The sequence below is a fragment of the Ailuropoda melanoleuca genome, chromosome 2 (assembly GCF_002007445.2).
Source record: "Ailuropoda melanoleuca isolate Jingjing chromosome 2, ASM200744v2, whole genome shotgun sequence".
Lineage (NCBI taxonomy): Eukaryota > Metazoa > Chordata > Mammalia > Carnivora > Ursidae > Ailuropoda > Ailuropoda melanoleuca.
In genome coordinates this window covers 149,308,936-149,329,758 of record NC_048219.1, presented here as the reverse complement: position 1 = coordinate 149,329,758, position 20,823 = coordinate 149,308,936, and the positions used below count along the sequence as shown (strand labels likewise).

Here is a 20,823-nt window from a genome sequence, read left to right as displayed (position 1 = left end):
CGTTACTTTTATAATGAAAAACTCTATGTATCATGTGGATATGTAGAAACACATATATGTAGTAAAATTTCTACATAGGTCCACAGTGCAGAAAGTCGATATTTCATATAGTAAGAGATCAAAATAGGCAAGCAGCAAAAAATAAATAAAATAAAATAAATTTTAAAAATAGAAATAAAAAAATAGGCAAGCAGCTAGAATGAATAGTATATGGCACTATTGCTTATTCTAATCTTATGTCTTGATTACTAGATTTTTAGAAGTTATGGAACCTTCTAATGAATTTACCATCCCTTGTATGGGGGTAGGCAAACAGGAACTTTTGGCTGAGGACAGCAATTACAATTGTTTGATATAATCAATCACTGAAAGTATCTAGGTGATTATCAGATAGCTATGAATATACTGAATTGAGCAATTCTATCAATGCAGAATCTTTTGCTACCATCTTAAGTAAATACCAGATATGATCCACTTTAATAATGCATGTATTGTGATCCATTAGATCATTAAATGCCAGTGGTGTTTTTCTTTTCTTTTCTTTTCTTTTAAAGATCTATTTATTTACTTTAGACAGAGAGCACAAAGTGGAGGGGCTGAAGGAGAGGGAGAGAGAAGCTCAAGCAGACTCCACTCTGAGCGGGGAGCCCCCTCTGGGCTCCATCTCAGACCCTGAGCTGAAACCAAGAGTAAGAGGCTTAACCAAATGTGCCACCCAGGCACTCCGACCAGTGGTGTTTCTTAATATTTTATTTGTGCCCTAGGAGTTTTCAGAATTCAGCCCAAGACTCAGAACCTGTTGTTTTAAGAACAAAATGGTGTCCAGTCATTCAGCCTTGTGCTTTCCTACTGTCTGAGTATAACACACACTAAAACTGTCTTCCCAAGGCAACTGTGTAGACTTCACTCATTGCATAATTCAATGAAAAAGGTTTTTATTCTTCTTGGTTAGTTTTTCTTATTAATATTTGTCTTGAACTGATTGATTATGTTAGCCAGATAAAAGTCCTTTTTAAAAAACATAGAATTTTGTTTTACATTATAAGCTTGTTTTGCCTGACTCCCAAGTTAGCTTATATTTATTCTCTACTCTGACTTTTGGGGGAGTATCAAAAAAAGAAACATAAATTATATTTTGTTTAGAATTCAAACATATGGTTTTTTTCCACTTCATTCATTTGAGACTTGTTCTAATTAGCTGGCAGAAATTTAGTCTATTTTAGTCACCGGACAACAAATCATAATCATACATGTTTGTTATATGATCATATGTTCATTTTATTTTACTGAAAATATTAGAACACAATAAGAAGAACTGCATATTTTGTGATTTCAGTTATTTCACACCAAAAGACAAAAACAGAAATAAGTAATCCTAAAATGTGGTAATTTCCTTTCATCAATTTACAGAATTGCAGGTTGAGGCAGAGAAGCAACATTCTGCTGTGTTGTTGCAATGATCTCACATTTGTTTTGATGTGGGAGTGTCATAGGAGAAAGTAGTGTGGCCAGTCATCATCCCGTCCAATAGAATTCACTACAATAGGATTGAATTTCACGAAACCACTGTTATTGTATGTGATGACAAGTCTTTCTCTTACACACACACCCCAGCTAGATTATTTTATTTATCAAGGCATTCCTTTGTCATTGTCTAAACATAACTATTAACAGGGTTAGAGCCAAATATGCTTGCTCAAACAGGAGGGAGGAAATTGAAATTTCCCAATATCCTTTTCTTTCCATGGCAAAGACCATAGGTTTGTTTTCACGGATTCTTATTTTATCTGATCAATTTGGCATGGAACCAGTGCTCTGGACACCTAAAGCATATGTAGAAGTTTATTAAAATATAAATTTTGAATTGCTTTTGTGGTCAGTGGCACTCACTTGATCCAGTGTGTACACTCCATCATTTTACTGCAGTGTGATAAATTTAGTTTCCATAGCTTTTCTTCTTTGTAGCAGTTGCCATAAAAACTGTGCTTTAATCTGTTAGTTGCCTGTGACTTTGTTGGAATAATAGATAAGAAAAATCAGATTCTCTCAGCCCTATTGTTTCTACCAAAGGAGAGTTCAGGAATGAACATTGGAATGGCGTCTTTTATATGACTCTTTGCCATCCACATTGAGGTTTCTATTGGATTGTCTCCTTGCAGGTATACTTAAGATTGTCACTTGATGTTCTAACTCATACATATTTCTCTACTTAGGAAGATGGCTATAAAATCAAGTGAAAAGAAGTCTAAAATCTAGAAGGATTTTGTGTATAACCCCCACATTCTAGTTGTTCATCATACCATGACGCCACCAAGCTTTCTGCTGTGTAGGTTTATTTCATACGATAAATTGACAGCTTATGTTACATTAACAAAAACCTGGGTGAAAATTGATTCAAGGTTCTTAATTTCCTATCAATTAAATGTTTTATTGTATGTGTAATTAAGTGTTTGATTCATTAAATTATAGCACTTTCCATAATTTTTATTAATAACAAAAAAAATATTGCCTCTATCCCATATTAAGCAATCTAAGTGCTTCTGCAGACAGATCCTTCTACAGTGATTGTAGGAGCAGAGGTCATTGACACCTTTATACATAAAAGATAATTATTCACAACCATCCCTTAAAATAAATCCTGGAAGAGATCAGACTAATTTCCTGGATTACCTTGAACCAAAAATAAATAAATAAATAAATAAATTTTTTATTTTGCTAACATTTTTGTTAGATACAGTATCACTTAATACTTTTTCTGTCAAATTTATCATTAAAAATCATCAATCTATAGTTGATGCTTTAATTTTTTAAAAATATAAGAAAAATATATAGTATGAATCATTGTATTACCACATTTTTTTAAAGTTTTATAAAGTATTAACCATCTGTCTTCACTAAACCTGAAATATTTCATAGGCATCTTTATATCCAAAAACAGATGGCTTAAATATATTTGAAGATATGGAGAGATCATTATTTGTCTGTCAACATTCACTCCTATATGCTAGTCAAATTTTTTATTAATAAATATTTTCTGCATATCTCCTGAGGCAGTGAGACTCACCTAATGTATCTGTAAGAATTCTATATGCCTTCACAGCAAAGTTTGAATTGGAAAATAGAGGGCATGTGAATTTACAAAGCATGATGACAAAGTAATAATCTATTGACTAATTTTTTTTTCATTTTAAAAAATGTCGATTAGTGAAAATACTGCAGCTCATGTGGTAATGATATTTAGTTACCAAGAAAAACCAGGACTAGCTCTAATGAATCTTACCACTTTTCCCTGGAGAGTTCTGTACTGAAAAACTCCCTCATTAAACCACAGTATTCCAGCTGCCATAGTAAATATTACCAGAAGTTGATTTTTCACCTCTTCTACTAATCTACTAACAAGAGAGTAAACACTACAACCGCACAGACTTTACACACTAGCTAGCATCTAAATTATTCTTCTCCTTTTTTAAGGAATACTAATAACAAATTGAGCACAGAAAATTGCAGAATAAGTCTCATTCATGCACATGTTTCCCCCCCCCGTTTCTTTTTCTATCCTGTTGAGCTAATGTTTGAAGTGAATGCTGCATCTTTTCCCATCAAGTTCCTCAGTAAAATTCAAGTATTCAGATAGGGATAGGTTATTTTCACATGCAGCCTGTATGTGTTGCTGGATTATTAAAGGCTTAGCTGTGATTTTTGTTTTTGTTTAAAATCAGAATGTACTTCCTTCTCTATGGGAAACTTCTCTGATTATTTAGAGAGAATGTTTTTGATTCTCTTCTTTTTAAAGTTAGTGAAGAGAAAATATTTGCTATAATACAATCTCGTTGAAATTGCAGTCAAATGTGTTCTGGGACTCACACTTTAGGAAATGTATGCAAAGCACCCAAATTGATAAATGATGTGGGGAAAAAAAAACCTTCTACATTAAAATATTTTTCTTTGAAATTTCTCTCTCAGCTTTGCAATTGTTTTATACTCCAATTTATTGTAAAAATACAAGTACTGGGATATGGATGACAAGTGGACAGATATGACTAAGTATTTATTTTGTCAAGGGCCTAGAAAAAGATAATTAAGCAAATCTGTGGGATCGATGCATGACCTATTACCAGATGTGACACTGATCAGAGAACCAGTGAGGGAGGCATCTGAACGGGTAGTCTAGAGATACTATTACAAGTTAACATGTGGACAAGCAGAAGGTTGCAGACTGTCAAGTGGGGAGGAGAGGCAGCATTTTTGTATCCGAAAGACCAAACTGGTAGATAGAGTTCTGAGAGGCAATTCAATCCTAAAGACCAGAATTGGGATTTCAGGTTACAGGACAAGCTGACAGGCTCATATAAATAGGTGGTAAATACCAACTTTCATAAAACTAAGCGTTAAGACCAGAGACACAGCCATTGAGAGTCTGGGCTGTTAGAGAATGTTATACTAAGAGACAACAGAAATTACATGGGATAGTCACAGAGTTAGGAAAGTAAACAGAACAACAACAACAAATACCTTCTTTAATAATACATTTTGAGGTTTTGCTTGGGGTAGTATGTACCAGCTCACAGCAGGCCAGTGATACCACTTACTAGAACTAGAAAAGCAAGGTAAATTAGAGAATGCATCAAGACCTTCAAAGCAAACTACAGAGATCAGAGACCTTTCAGAGTGAGAGGCTGACGAGTCCTATTTGGCCACTGTAGGGGAACAGAGAATCCAGAGGTTTTGGTGATTGTGTTGGACTAGAGTAATAAAACTGAAGACTTGCTCAGCATATCTTACAGTTGTATGTTCCACTCCTTGTCTAATAAATGGTGTTATCTGCTTGGCAGAAAACGGGATACTATCCTAGATCCTTACTGTACTTGCAATCAGCTTTTCTTTTAATTTTTCCTAGCACTAATTTGTGGAAAAAAATTAATTCTGTTCTGCCGAGGAGTAGCATCAGAGCAAAGCAATTTATAGTCTTCTTTTTGAGGTGCCCTGGAGATTTAATCATAAGGACGTTGGTGCTATCTTTGACAGTCTCAGAAGGAATTTACCATCAGATCTCTGAAAACAGCAGTGAAATCTAAATGATCACATTTCAGCAGATTCTCTATTTTGGTATCTAATTATTTGAAGGTAGAACATCTTTCTTTCCAGAGACCCTTGGATCACAATTGTTGAGATCACTTGTGGCTGTGTAATACAGAGAAGGACAGAGTTAAAGACAGAAATTCTATAGATGGCTTTAGGTCTACTAGTTCAAAAACAATCACTGACCCATGAACCTTCAGGACTGAATAAGGTAAATCATTTACAAATGAAAGAAATTGCCGTGCACAGCTCAGTTCTTCATTTTGTATGTGTCATTACCTTGTGGTTTTAGCATTCTAGCATAGAATCAGTCAGTCTAAAGTGCCAGAGAAATCTATCATGTATTTCTTACATAGAATGGAGGACTAAAACACTCCCTGTTTCGTTTTCGTAGAGCAATGCAAAATCTCCTAAGACAGCTATAGTGAAGCTTCTCTTCCTGACTTATTATCAAACTCTCCACTTTTCAAAATGAGCTCTAGTCAGCAGCCTTTTTGCTAAAAGCCTGTTGGGCTCTGTTGGAGGCCTATCATTTGGGGCTGTGAGTTAAGCCACTAGGCAGTGGTTTCAGCTGTGTTTTTCTTTGAACTCTTAGATTTAGTCAAAACTGGTGCCCAAATTAAAACCACCAGAGCAATGAATTTATATGCACTGGAAAGGGGACATGGGGAAAAGAAGCAAACAGTAGAAATAGTTTCATCCTGTTGTGCCAAGATTCACACAGCTGTATTGTTCTTTCAATATTATTTATAGCTTTCCATTTTTAATTGATAGAAGTAGAGACATAACCTCATTACCAAATAGGTTTTTATCTCTCAGAGCCCCCTACGAAATAGTTCATTTTAGATGAGAATCAGGTACAAAGTATTCTGTGTGGAAATAGTGAAGGAGATGACAAGGAAAACACAAAATGGATCGTGTTGGTTTATTAAGAACACTCAACCAGCAGTTGTCTTGTGAGAGAGGTTAGAAATCTTCCAAACTACTTTTATGTTTATATTTCATCATTTCTGCTGCCGTTTCCAAACACAGTAAAAGAAGAACAGAAAAATCAGATCATTTAAAACCTCAGAAGTCTGCTTTTCATTAGTATTTTTGATTCTCATAAACTTAGTTTCTCTTATAAAACATTTTATCCTACCACAGAACCAGCTTACATGAGGGCCAAAGAACTGTTGCATCATCTTATCAGTTGTGATTTTCAATCATTGGTAAAGTTTTTCTGCCTATTTGGAGTTTAGACTTTGCACATTTGCTCCAGGAAAAGAAACTGATTCCTTTAATGCATGTTGGGTTTTTTTTGTTTTTTTTTTAGGAGGTGGTGGGGAATGACATCAGTTTAATCATCTACACTTGTTTCAGTAATTCTAATTTTTAAAAATTCTGTTTTTCATAGAATTACTTAAAGAACTGGTTATAAATTAGACACTTTATTTTTGCATTAGTTATATAGATTTATTTAAAATTAATTATCAGATGTTTCTGGCCATGTGGACAACCAATCAAGTCATTATTTAATAAACACTTATTAAATGTGCTCTGTGTCATTTTGGCCTAATATACTTAAAACTAGTCAGGATTTGAATAATTCAGCTTTTAACCATAAACACTAAAATTTTATTATTTTATCACGTAGGATATCACAAAGATTCTTAGCAGAGACCCCAGATGAAGTCCCATAACTAGGTGCCTTATAAGTAAGAGTAGGAGAAATGATTGAGAACATTATTCAGAGGTCAGTCAGTTGAACAGTAATGACAGAAAATTTTGAGGAAATTTTGAGAACTTTAGAGATGGGTCTGAGTAGCGCCAGAGTTGGAAAAGAATTAGTTGCTTAGCAGTATTTGGAATATTTAGTATATTTAGTTAATCTTTTTACTCCATAGAATATTTCCTCTTTTTTTATACTAGCTGCCAAAATTGACAATGACTTATTAACTCTGCTTATTTTTTAATCTTGCTATTTGATATCCTCCATTGAAAAACACTTTAATTTTTTTCCAAACTTTTGCGTTTCACCTGTGTAGACACACCACTGTGAATTTCAAAAATAATTTTATCTGAGTAATTCTACTATGAGTAGACCATTGTAAAATGACATAAAGTAAAATAGCAATCTCCTTTTAATGAGAATGTTCTATAGCAAAAGGCAAATGTTCCTTAATTTTTAGTTGTAAATGGAAGATGTACTCCTAAAAGTTAACAACGTGGCACACTACACATTAAGTACCTATGAGTACCTGTAACAACATGATAATATTTTCATGGCTTAATCATGTGAAGGCATCCTATCACTGATGGTAAATATGTTTCTGTTAGTAAAAGAAAGGCCAGTGGAACTATCTTTAAAATCCTACTCTACGTAACTTCTTGTAGAAAAAGTCTTTTTAAAAGCCCTGGAAAATATGGAAGTTAGCTTTTGTCAGTAGATCATCTATAAATATATACCTCAAATTCTGAGTAATAATTTTTAGGAAAAGATACTTTATTCATTCAGTTTTAAAGATTGAAGGAATTAAATATCTGTGTAATCAGGTTCTCTTTTCAACTCTTGATATTTTACCTGTCCTGGAATCTTAACCTTCACGCTGTTTCTCAATTTTTTTGTCTCATATATAATTTACTTGAGGATTTCACAGTATAGAAAGCAATGACTATAGTAGATACATGGAAGAACTATTAGACAAAAAAGTACCATGATTAGATACTACTTTGATATTTTTAGCACCAAGTTCAGATAAGACAACAGAAAAAAATTGTGTGTGTATGTGTGTATCAGGAGGGAAAACAGCTTTATATTTACCTGTATGTCTTTAAACTTTTTTCCTATAAAGGTATTATAGGAGGAAAATTAAATGAAAACCCATATTTAAATGCAGTTTATCAGTTATATGACAGATTGTGTTTTTTTAGCAAGGCTGTCATCAGGGATGTAACATTCATCCAATATTAACAATAGTTTATCGGACGTATAATATGTGTAGGGCATCCTGCTGGGAAATGGGGTCCAACCCTTCTAGAGAACTTAAACTCTATTGAAAGAGACAGGCAAAAAAATAACCACATTACAGTGTGATAAATAAAGGCCGTAATAGAGGAAGCACAGGTGTGATAGAAGCATATGTCAAGGGTATCAAACTTAGCTTTGGCAGAGCCAGAAAGATTTCTTGGAGGTGAAAAGACATCCAACATATGTGGCCAGCAAAGGTAGGTGGGATAGGGAAAGTTGATGGGACAAGGAAGTTGGGTGGAGTGGGACTAGGGAGGAGAAGAGATTTTAATCAGAAGAAACAATTTGTGGGAATGTCCTGAGGTGTGAAAGAGCATGACAATTTTTTAGAAATCGAACAAAACTCATGTATTGGACTATGGAATGCCAGGGTTAGGTTCAGAGAGAAAAGGGTGAAGACTTAAGAAGGAGTTGGATAATTTGGGGTTTTGTAATAGTATTAAGAAGTTTGGACTTTATTCTGAAGTAATGAGAAACCACTGATGGGTTTTAGGCAGAAAAAGGCATGATTAGATTTCCCTGTAGAAAGATTGTCCTGACAGTTGTGTGGAGAATGGATTGTAGGAGTCCATTTGGATATATAGCTAGTTCACCTAGGAAGGTATTTTAGTAATTCCTGTGGTAGAATATGATGATCTGAACAAGGTTAGAGAGAGGTTTAAGAGAAAGAATGCACTGAACTTTGTGACTGACTGGATGAGGGAGGGGAGTGACAAAGAAGAAAAAGGAAGCCAAATATGGTATCAATTTCTGGCTCATAATTTGAGTACTCATGGAATTGCTGATTTTGAGGTACTTATTGATGATCCAGGTAGGAAGAGTTCAGAAATTGTCTTAGAAGTGAAAACAGAACGAAGATAACAGGTCTGGGAGTCATCAGCATGTAGGTGGTCAGTGATGCCATGGGAAAGGATGACAATGCCCAAAGGGTGGAGAACTAGAGAAGTGGAGGGCCCATGTGACAATAGTATTAACAAAGTGAGGAGGTAGGCTGGGAAAAATATTTCTATAAGACAAAGAAGCAGCCAAGGGGTAGATGGATAAACTTCCCTGGTCGTGTATATGATTTAATTCATTCTTCAGAATGAATATGAATTTGTCCTGGGTCATCCATTCCATTTTTAAACTCTTGTCACATGTGTAAACTGCTTGCACAAGGCTTGCTGTCTATATAATACGTTTTGTACTGTATCTGGATGTGTGGATAGATAGATAGATAGATAGATAGATATAGATACTGTGTTGATCTTTTTCCTTTTTGTTCATGTATTGTGCTTGATTTCAGCATGAATGGCAATGTAGCAGTAAATACTTTTTTGCCTGTTTTTTTGCTCTTCATTTAAAAAACCAGCATATTTGAGAAGGTTCAGTACAATAGCCACATTTCAGACTTTTTGAGAAGGTTTGGCAGGAGGTCAGGGATATCATAAGACTTTTTGGGAATCAGTTCTTGTAAAATAAAATGTTGGTGGTTTAAGAAAATAATTCAGGGACAGATGGATCAAATTTACTTCCACACACATGAATTTGAATATGAAGTGGTTGACCAAATGCATTTTGCACTCATCTAAACATAACTCTGTGAATATTGAGTTTTAAAAATGCTGATTTGTGTATTCTTTTACTCTTCTAATATTTGGCCATCGTTTTTACTAGTTAATTCCTTTGATTTCTCTGGTGGCTTAATGTTTGGAGTTGCATACATAATTTTAAGGAAGGAAGTGCATACCAAAACTGCAATGAGATATCACCTCACACCTATTAAAGTGGTTATCAAGAAGACAAGAAATAAGCAGTGCTGGTGAGGATGTAAGGAAAAGGGAACCCTTGTGCACTGTTGGTGGGATTGCAAGTTGAGAAGAGTCACTATGGAAAACTGTGTGGTAGTTCCATAAAAAATTATAAATAGAACCACTATATGATCCAGCAATCCTGATGCTGGGTATATATCCAAAAGAAATGAAACAACAATCTCAGAGAGGTATCTGCACCCCCCATGTTCATTGCAGCATTATTCATAATAGTCATGACCTGGAAACAGCCTAAGTGTTTGTGGATAGAAGATGGGATTTAAAAAAGTGACTCTCTCTCTCTCCCTCTCTTTCTCTATACATATGCCATAGAATATTATTCAGCCATAAAAAAGAAGGAAATTCTGCCTTTTGTGACAACACTGATGGACCTTGAAGGTATTATGCGTAAGTGATATAAGTCAGATGACACAACAGGGGTGATTGATTGCTCTAACGTGAGGGCTCACTGAAGAGTTGGGGACATGAACTTTCAGCTCTGGGGCTAGAGTGTGGGGTGCAGCCATATTCATCCCACCCATGAGTGCTGAAAGCCTTCAGAGAACAAAACAGCACCACCTAGTGGAGGCTGGAGCTTACACCAAGCCCTGCCCCAATGTGTCCTGGAAGCGCATTTCCACTGAACCAAGTGAGCCTGAGAATCAGTGCAACAGGTCCCTCCCCCAGAAGACCAGCAAAAACAATGCTCACACCAAGTCTACTGACCAGTTTGATGCAAAGCTTCCACGCTAAGGGAAACAGGATATATCTTCCTTTTTACTTTTATTCTTTACTTTTCATTATTTTTTCACTTATTTTCTTATTTTTTCAATTCCCTTCTTAAAAATTTTTGTTATTAATTTTTTTCCATTTTTATATGTATATCTTGTATATACATATTTTGTATTTTGGAATCTAGATTCTTTTAACAAGCAGGCAAAAACACCCCCAGATCTAGCTTTTTGGTTTTTAGGTTTTGTTTTTTGTTTTGTTTCGGTTTTTTTGTTTTGGTTTGGTTTTCTCTTTCTGCTTTCTTTTTTGGACAAAATGATGAGACAGAGAAATTCACCCCAAAAGAAAGAATGGGAAATAAACTCATGGCCAGGGGTTTAATCAATGTAGATATAAGTCAGATGTCTGGACTAGGATTTAAAACAACGATTTTGGAGCACCTGGGTGGCTCAGTCAGTTAAGTGTCTGCCTTTGGCTCAGGTCATGATCCCAGAGTCTCAGGATCAAGCCCCACATCAGGCTCCCTGCTCAGCGGGAGGTCTGCTTCTCCCTCTGCCCCTCACCCCACTCATGCTCTGTCTCGCTCAAATAAATAAATAAATAAAATCTTTAAAAATAAATAAATAAAACATTTATAAACTATAAACTAGCTGGGCTGAAAAAGACATAGATTACACTAGAGAATCCCTTACTGTAGAGATAGAAGAGCTAAAATCTAGACAAGCCAAAATTAAAAATAACTGAGATACAAACACAAATGGAGGCCATAAAAATGAGGATGGATGAAGCAGAGGAGTGAATCAGTGATATAGAAGATAAAATTATAGAATATAATAAAGTTGAAGGGAAAAAAAGGAATGGATCACAAAGGTAGACCTAGGGAACTCAGTGACTTATTAAGACATAATAACATTCTTTTCATAGGAATCCCAGAAGATGAAGAGAGAAAAGGGGGCAGAAGGTTTATTTGAACAAATTATAGCTGAAAACTTCCCTAATCTGGGGAAGGACACAGACATCAAAATCCTAGAAGCACAGAGAATTCCCATTAAATTCAACAAAAACTGGCTATCATCAAGGCAATATCTGCCAAATTCACAAACTACACAGACAGGGAAAGAATCCTGAAAGCAGCAAGGGAAAAAGTCCTTAACCTACAAAGGGAGACAGGTCATGCTTACAGCTGATATGTCCACAGAAACTTGACAGGCCTGAAGAAAATGGCAGGAAATATTCAATGTGCTGAATGGGAAGAATATGCAGTCAAGGATTCTTTATCCAGCAAGGCTGTCATTTCAGAGTAGAAAGAGAGATAAAGAGTTTCCCAGACAAACAAAGGTAAAAGAGTTTGTGACCAGGAAACCAGCTCTTCAAGGAATTTTAAAGGAGGCTCTTTGAATGGAGGAAAAAAAGAAAAAAAAAAAAAGGCCAAAAGTACCAAAGACTAGAAAGGACCAGAGAACATTACCAGAAACACCAACTATACATGTAACACAATGGCACTAAATTCATGTCTTTCAGTTATCACTCTGAATGTAAATGGACTAAATGCTCCAATCAAAAGACAAAGGGTATTAGAATACATTAAAAAAAACAAGATCCATCTATATGCTGCCTACAAGAGACTCATTTTAGACATAGAGGCACCTGCAGATTGAAAGTGAGGGAATAGAGAAACATCTATCATGCTAATGGACATCAAAAGAAAGCCAGAGTAGCCATACTTATATCAGACAAACTAGATTTTAAAACAAAGACTGTAACAAGAGATGAAGAAAAGCATTATATCATAATTAAGGGATCTGTCCATCAAAAAGATCTAACAATTGTACATATATATATGCCCCCATCTTGGGAACACCCAAATACGTAAATCAATTAATAATAAACATTAAAAATCTCATTGATAATAATACGATAATAGTAGGGGACTTTAACACCCCACTTACAGCAATGGACAGATCATCTAAACAGAAAATCAATAAGGAAACAATGGCTTTGAATGATACACTGGACCAGATGGACCTAACAGATATATTCAGAACATTTCATCCTAAAGCAGCAGAGTACCATTCTTTTTGAGTGCACACGGAACATTCTCCAGAATAGATCACATACTGGGTCACAAATCAGCCCTCAACAAATACAAAAAGATCGAGATCATACCATGTGTATTTTCGGACCATAACATTATGAAACTTGAAGTCAACCACAAGAAAAAATTTGGAAAGACCTCAAATACATGGAGGTTAAAGAACATCCTACTAAAGAACAAATAGGTTAACCAGGAAATTAAGAAATAAAAAATACATGGAAACAAGTGAAAATGAAAACAAGACAGTCCAAAACCTTTGGGATGTAGCAAAGGCAGTCCTATGAGGGAAGAATATTATAATTCAGGTGTACCTCAAGAAGCAAGAAAAATCTCAAATATATAACCTAACCTTAAACAAAAAGGAGCTAGAAAAAGAACAGCAAATAAAACCTAAAGCCAGAAGAAAGGAAATAATAAATATTAGGGCAGAAATAAATGGTATAGAAATAAACAAACAAACAAACAAAAAACAGAAAGGATTAATGAAACTAAGAGCTTTTCTTCAAAAGAATTAATAAAACTGATAAACCGTTAGCCAGACTTATCAAAAAGAAAAGAGAAAGGACCAAATAAATTAAATCATGAATGAAAGAAGAGAGATCACAACCAACTCCACAGAAATAGAAATAATTATAAGAGAATACTGTGAAAAATTATATGCCAACAAACGGGGCAACCTGGAAGAAATGGACAAATTCCTAGAAACTTACAACTGCCAAAACTGAAACAGGAAAAAATAGAAAATATGAACATACCCATAACCAGCAAAGATATTGAAACAGTAATTAAAAATCTCCCAACAAACAGGGGCACATGAGTGGCTCAGTTGGTTAAGTGTCTGCCTTTGGCTCAGGTCATGATCACAGGGTCCTGTGATCAAGCCCCATGTCAGGCTCCCTGCTCAGCAGGGCATCTGCTTCTCTCTCTCCCTCTGCCCCTCTGCCTGCCCCTGCTCAGTCTCTCACTTTATCTCTCAAATAAATAAATAAAATCTTTAAAAATTCACCCAACAAACAGAAGTCCTGGGCCAGATGGTTTTCCAGGGGAATTCTACCAGACATTTTAAAAAAGAGTTAACACCTATTCTTCTCAAACTGTTCAAAAAAAAAAAAAAATGGAAGGAAAACTTCCAAACTCAACTAGGAAGCCAGCATTACCTTGATTCCAAAACCAGACCAAGACCCCACAAAAAGGAGAATTACAAACCTATATTCCTGATGAACATGGATGCAAAAATTCTTAATAAAATACTAGCAAATCTAATTCAACAGTACATTAAAAGAATTATTTACCATGATCAAGTGGGATTTATTCCTGGGTTGCAGGGGTAGTTCAATATTCACAAATCAATCAATGTGATACACCACATTAATAAAAGAAAGGATAAGAACCATATGATCCTGTCAATTGTTACAGAAAAAGCATTTGACAAACTCCATTTGACAAAATACAACATCATTTTTTGATAAAAACCCTCAACAAAGTAGGGATAGATGGAATATATCTCTATGTCATAATGGCAATATATGAAAGGTCCATAGGTACTATCACCCTCAGTGGTGAAAATCTGAGAGCCTTTCCCCAATGGTCAGGAATAAGACAAGGATGTCCAGTCTCACCATTACTATTTAACATAGTAGTAGAAATCTTACCCTTAGCAATCAGATGACAAAAGAAAATAAAAGACATCCAAATCAGCAAGGAAGAGGCCAAACTTTTCACGATTTGTAGACAACATGATACTCTATGTAGAAAACCCAAAAGACTCCACCAAAAAATTGCTAGAACTAATTCATGAATTCAGCAAAGTTGCAGGATATAAAATCAATGTGCAGAAATCTGTTGCATTTCTATACACCAATAACAAAGCAGAAAAAGATCAAAGAATCAGTCCCATTTGCAATTGTACCAAAAACAATAAGGCACCTAGGAATAAACCTAACTAAAGAGGTAAAAATTCTGTACTCTGGAAACTATAGAACACTTATGAAAAAAATGAAGAGGACTCAAAGAAGTGGAAGAGCGTTCCGTGCTCATGGATTGGAAGAACAAACATTGTTAAAATGTCTATACTACCCAAACCAATCTACACATTTAATGCAATCCCTATCAGAATACCAGCAGCATTTTTCACAGAGCTAGACCAATCCTAAAATTTGTATGGAACCACAAAAGACCTGGAATAGCCAAAGCAATTTTGAAAAAGAAAAACAAAACTGGAGGTATCACAATTCCAGATTTCAGGCTATATTACAAAGCTGTAGGCGCCAAGACAGTATGGTCCTTGCACAAAAACAGATACACGCAGATCAGTGGAACAAAATAGAGAACCCAAAAATGGACCCACAACTATATGGTCATGTAATCGTTAACAACACAGGAAAGAATAGCCTATGGAAAAAAAGACAGTCTCTTCAACAGATGGTGTTAGGAAAACTGGACAGCTACATGCAGAAGGATGAAACTGGACCACTTTCTTACACCATACACAAAAATAAATTCAAAATGGATGAAAGACCTAAATGCGAGACAAGAAACCATCAAAATCCGAGAGTAGAACTCAGGCAGAAACCTCTTTGACCTTGGCTGTAGCAACTTCTTACCAAACATGTTGCAGGAGACAACAGAAACAAAAACAAGAATTGGGACTTTATCAAGATAAAAAGCTTCTGCGCAGTGAAGGAAACAATCAACAAAGCTAAAAGGCAGCCTATGGAATGGGAGAAGATACTTGCAAATGACATATCAGATAAAGGGTTAGTATTTAAAATGTATAAAGAACTTATCAACCTCAACACCCCAAAACCAAATAATCCAGTTAATAAATGAGCAGAAGGCATGAATAGACACTTTTCGAAAGAAGACATCCAGTTGGCTAACACACATGAAAAGATGCTCAATGTCACTCATCGTCAGGAAAATACAAATCAAAACCATGATGAGAGACCACCTCACACTTGTCAGAACGGCTAAAATTAACAACACAAGAAACAACAGGTGTTGGTGAGGATGTGGAGAGAGGGGGACCCTCTTACACTGTTAGCGGGAATGCAGACTGGTGTAGCCACTCTGGAAAACAGTATAGATGTTCCTCAAAAAGTTAAAAATACAACTACCCTATCAGCAGTTGCACTACTGGATATTAATCCAAAGGATACAAAAATACAGGTTCGAAGGGGTACGTGTACCCTGATGTTTATAGCGACATTATCAACAATAGCCAAACTATGGAGAGAGCCTAAATGTCCATGGACTGATGAATGGATAAAGAAGATACGGTATATACATACAATGGAATATTAGCCATCGAAAAGAATGAAATCTTGCCATCTGCAATGACGTGGATGGAATTAGAGTGTATTATGCTAAGTGAAATAAGTCAGAGAAAGGCAAATGTCATCTGATCTCACTCAAATGTGGAGTTTAAGAAAGAAAACAGATGATCATATGGGAATGGGGAAAAGAAAGGAGAGAGGGAAGCAAACCATAAGAGATTCTTAAAGATAGAGAACAAACAGGATTGATGGAAGGAGGGGGGGTGAGGGATGGGCTAGATGGGTGATGTGTATTAAAGACAGCACTTCTTGTGATGAACACTGGGTGTTGTATGTAGGTGATGAATCTCTGAATTCTACTCCAGTAACCAGTATTGCACTGTATGTTAACTAAAATTTAAACCAAGAAAAAAATAAGTCAGAAGGAGAAAAGCAAATACTGTATGATCGCACATATATGTAAAATCTAAAAAAAGCTAAGTTTATGGAAACAGAGTAGAATGGTGGTTGTCAGGGGCTGGGGGTGGAGGAAATGGGGAGATGTTGGTTAAAGGGTACAAACTTCCAGTTATAACGGTAAAGAGTTCTGGGAATGTAATGTGCAGCACAGTAACTACAGTTAACAATACTGTATTAGATACTTAAAAATTTCTGGGATAGCAGATATTAAGTGTTCTTATCACACACACACACACGGTAATTATGTGAAGTGATGGATTACCTTATTGTAATCATTTTGCAGTATGTACATAAATCAAATCATCATATTGTACACCTTAAACTTACACAATGGCATGTGTCAATTATATTTCAATAAAACTGGAAAAAAAATTCCTACTCAAAGCAAAAAAAATTTTTGTGAGTCCTAGCAAACTGTCTTTGAATATCAGCTTAAACAGTTTTAGTAAAAGCAAGTGAATTGAGAAATTTTTATATAATCTATTGTAAAATCTAACCATTAGAAAATTGTTTTCTGTTCTGAGCTAAAATCTACCTTCCTGGAGCTTCAGCTCACATCTTCAATACTCTTATCAGCTGATGGCCCTCTTAAAGCTGATTTTCAGAATTGAGCACTATATTCCAAATGAGGGTGTATCATAGTTTTGTTAATATTGCAAAATATTATATCAGCCGCCATACACAATAGGCTCACACAGCCTATTTTCTCTCTAAGTCTATGTATTTGATTCACATAAACTTTTTCTTCTTTGTTATCTTCCTTCCTTCCTTCCTTCCTTTCTTTGACTTTAAATAGTTAAACAAAGAATCTTACGTTCTTCCCTGATGTATTTAATCTGGAAGTCTTTCAACCCATCCAAACACTTCATAAGATTGTTTTTGTCTTTCATTCTACCATCCAACACCTACATAAATCTTTCCAGCTTTGGGGCTCTAGCAAGACTTTACTTAGAGTCACTAATAAAAAATACTGAACAAAATGGCTCAAGAAGAGGCAAATCACAAAGATATTTACCAGGTCCATATAGATCTCTAGGTAGGGTTCCTTAAAAAATTATGAATTGTCTAAATGCTTTATAATCCAGGATTATTTTCCATCCTATATATATATATGAATATCAGGAGATATTTGCCAAATATCTTATTGATATATGTATGTTTTGAACATTGCCTTGATCAAAGAATACAGTATAATCTCCTAAAAGAGTAGAAGTAAAGTTGTGGGAACATGATTTGTTTTGAATGAACGTACCTGTGTCTAGAAATCAACATTTTACAAAGTCTGGAATAGACTTTCCTTCAAATTAAGGTCATATTAACAGTTCACAGTTTCTGAACTCCACTGTTTTCTCAGCCATAAACATCAAGAGTCCCTACAGTCTACTGCCAGCTCACTTATTTTACTCGTATCTTTAAATGTTGACGGCAATATCTCTTTGGTCATAATTGCTATTCTTTTATTATCTTGTGATGTACTTTTTTTCTGAGCCTGGGAACCTAAATTTAAAGTAACAAGCAGCACTTTCATTTTTGTTGTTGTTGTTACTAAACTTACCTTCTTTTAACAATGCTCATAGCACATTTTCACTTGGAGGAAAATTCCCCTTGTAGAAAGAGATGAAAGAAATTTGAAAGTTGAAGACCTCTTTTTGTTTGTTTCCTCTTGTTTTTAAGCTAGGATTACAGCATCTTAACAAAAACAATTGGGAATCATTTTTTTCCCCTTGCCCCTAAAGGATCTAAAAGCTGTTTTATATGTGTGTTTTATTTTCAAGCTTCCGCTTGTTCTGGTATTTAGTCTCTCAGAATTTTTACAAATCCACTAAAGTCTCTTAAATTTATGTGTTGCTATATGCTGTTTCTTTCATCTTTGTGTTGTTTCTTAAAACAATGTATGAGACGTTATTCTTTTTAAAACTGCTAACTAGCACAACAGGATAGGATAAAAAATATAGTCCTCTAGTGAATTTACCTTGAAAATGCAACTTATAAATATAAGTACTCATGAATGGGTCACTTATTATATGTGTGTGTTTATACACACATATACGCATACCTATATACGTATATACACACACAATGATCTTTTTAAAACAATATTTTGATAATACACATTATGACTCTATGTCAAATATTTTGTCAGGAAGTATAAGTTATGATTGTTACATTATGTTCTCAATAAGTTTAGAACTATGAAATGTTGATAGTGGACTGCATAGAACTATCTTAGGAATCATTTTTTAGATGAAAGTGTAGTTGATTATTGAATACTAACACTAAAAATTAAATTTATACTGAAAAGCAGAATTAAGTATTAGTTTGCCTGTGTAGTAATTTCATGTTTAAAATGTTTGTGAATTTTAAATATGCAATGGAAATGAGCAGTAAGTAACAATAATAAAATAATAATCTAATAACTGCTGTTTAATGAGTACTTACTTCATGTCAGGACTGTGCTAAGTCCCTTAACATATGTTATCCTATATAACCCTTTCAACATTATTGGGTAGTTTTCATTATTCTCAATTTTTTAGGCAGTAAAAGAGACAATCAAATAGTAAGTGAGTGGTAAAATCAGGATTTGAAGCCAGATCTGAGTGGACCCATTGAATCCTTAAGAGGAGAAACTATCTAGACTTTACAGACTATAAGAGGGAAAGGGGCTCTTGTTCTACCAAATAAATTTAAAACCAATTTGCATTGAATTTGTAGCTTCAGCCTTTTAACTCTTTTCCTTGAAAGGACTTGTTGTGGAGAATCTGTTTTCCCTTCCACCACTTAGTCACACTCCTTGTTTATGAAGAAGCAAAATAAGATGTGTTTAAAGCACAATGAAGTGAATGAGTACAGCATGGGTCTGTATAGTAAAGTCATTGTTGGATTAGTCAGAAACAAATTAAGCTTCTTTTTTTTTTTGTCACCCTAGGGTATTTAGAGTTGGCAGCAAGAATGCCAAGAAGTAAACTCTATGCAGAAAAAAATATATGTATATAATTCTCACGGCAATTATTTTTATAACCGAGGCATTTACATGACTAGTTAGAGGTTTATTCTCCAAAACCTAAGTTGAGCAATTATAAAAAGCTGATGACACATTGTGAAAATATTTTACTTAAGCATTCGATTTTAAAACCTAGCTTTGTATCATAGCAACAATTTTTTCATTCATTCATTCATTCATTCATTCATCCATTCATCCAGTAAACTTTGTGAATCAAGTATCCTGCTCCATGCTGGGGATAAGAAGCAATGTGATGTAGTGATGAAGATTCCAGATTCTCAGTCAGACTGCTGAGCTATTTAACAGACATGTACATGGGCATAGTCACTTCTCATTCCCTCTCCAAGTAGTTATTGAGCAACTAAGTGCCAGGCACTGGGTTAGGTACTGGAATATAGAGTGAAATCAGATACAATTCCTTTCTCTCAAGAAGACACAGACCAAAAAAATCACAGTGCAGTGCAGTAAGTATTATGTTAAAATGTGTAAGGGACGATGGGAGTACAGTTCAATCTGGATCTGGTTAGATGTGTATTTTAAGACTGTCATTCTGTTGGAAAGAGAAGTATAAAATCAAATTTGGCATAAGCCAGAGAAGGTTATTACAGAATGAAGATGATAAGGGCCTGAGTTAAGAAGTGGTGGTAGCAGTGTGGGGTACATTTGAGAAACAGATAGAAGATAAAATTGGCAGTAATTGGGGATTGGTTGGATGTCAAAGAATACATGAGAAGGGGTAGATTTGGGGAAATGCAAGGAAGTGATAAATTTGCTTTCTGATATGCTAAGTTTGATATGCCTCTGGGACACCCAAAATGAAATGTCTAGACAATTTTTAAACATAGACATCCGAAGATCAGGCAGTATTTTTGGATCAAGACACTGATTTAGAAGTCATCAGTATATGTTTGACAGTTTTCTAATTTTAAAAGGTACTCTAATATTTCTACAATGTAATGGAAGGAAGAGATACTGAGGTAAAATTTAGAAGTTGGTACAGTTCAAATACGTTTTTTTTCATCAAAGAGGTAATAGCTCTTTAAAGATCACTCTAACATTATGAAAATAAAAGGTAGTAGAGATCATTATTTTAACTAGTATTTCAAGTATAGTTATTCTCAATTGACTATACTATGAAAATGAAGAAATTAGAACTTTTATTTTTCCTCAAACTACTGAAGTTCTGAATTTTTTGGTTCTAATTCTTTTATTTCAGGATTTGTAAAATTTACAAATTTTTCAAAACATAGTTGATTAACCTTAATTATAAGAATATATAGATGCTTGCAAACATAACAGTTTCTTCATCCTGAATATTTTTTGTTTTAATTTCTCTTTGAGTTAGCTGGTTATCATTATTAATTGCTTTTTTCAGAAGACCT

At 34.8% G+C, this 20,823-nt stretch overlaps 1 protein-coding gene and 1 pseudogene across 4 annotated transcripts in view; both read right to left on the bottom strand.

Moving 5' to 3' along the window:
- The window catches only part of PPP1R1C (protein phosphatase 1 regulatory inhibitor subunit 1C), a 123,828-nt gene that overhangs the window by 66,799 nt on the left and 36,206 nt on the right, over nucleotides 1–20,823 (bottom strand). The window lies entirely within an intron of this gene.
- The window catches only part of LOC109490084, a 51,040-nt pseudogene that overhangs the window by 2,081 nt on the left and 28,136 nt on the right, over nucleotides 1–20,823 (bottom strand).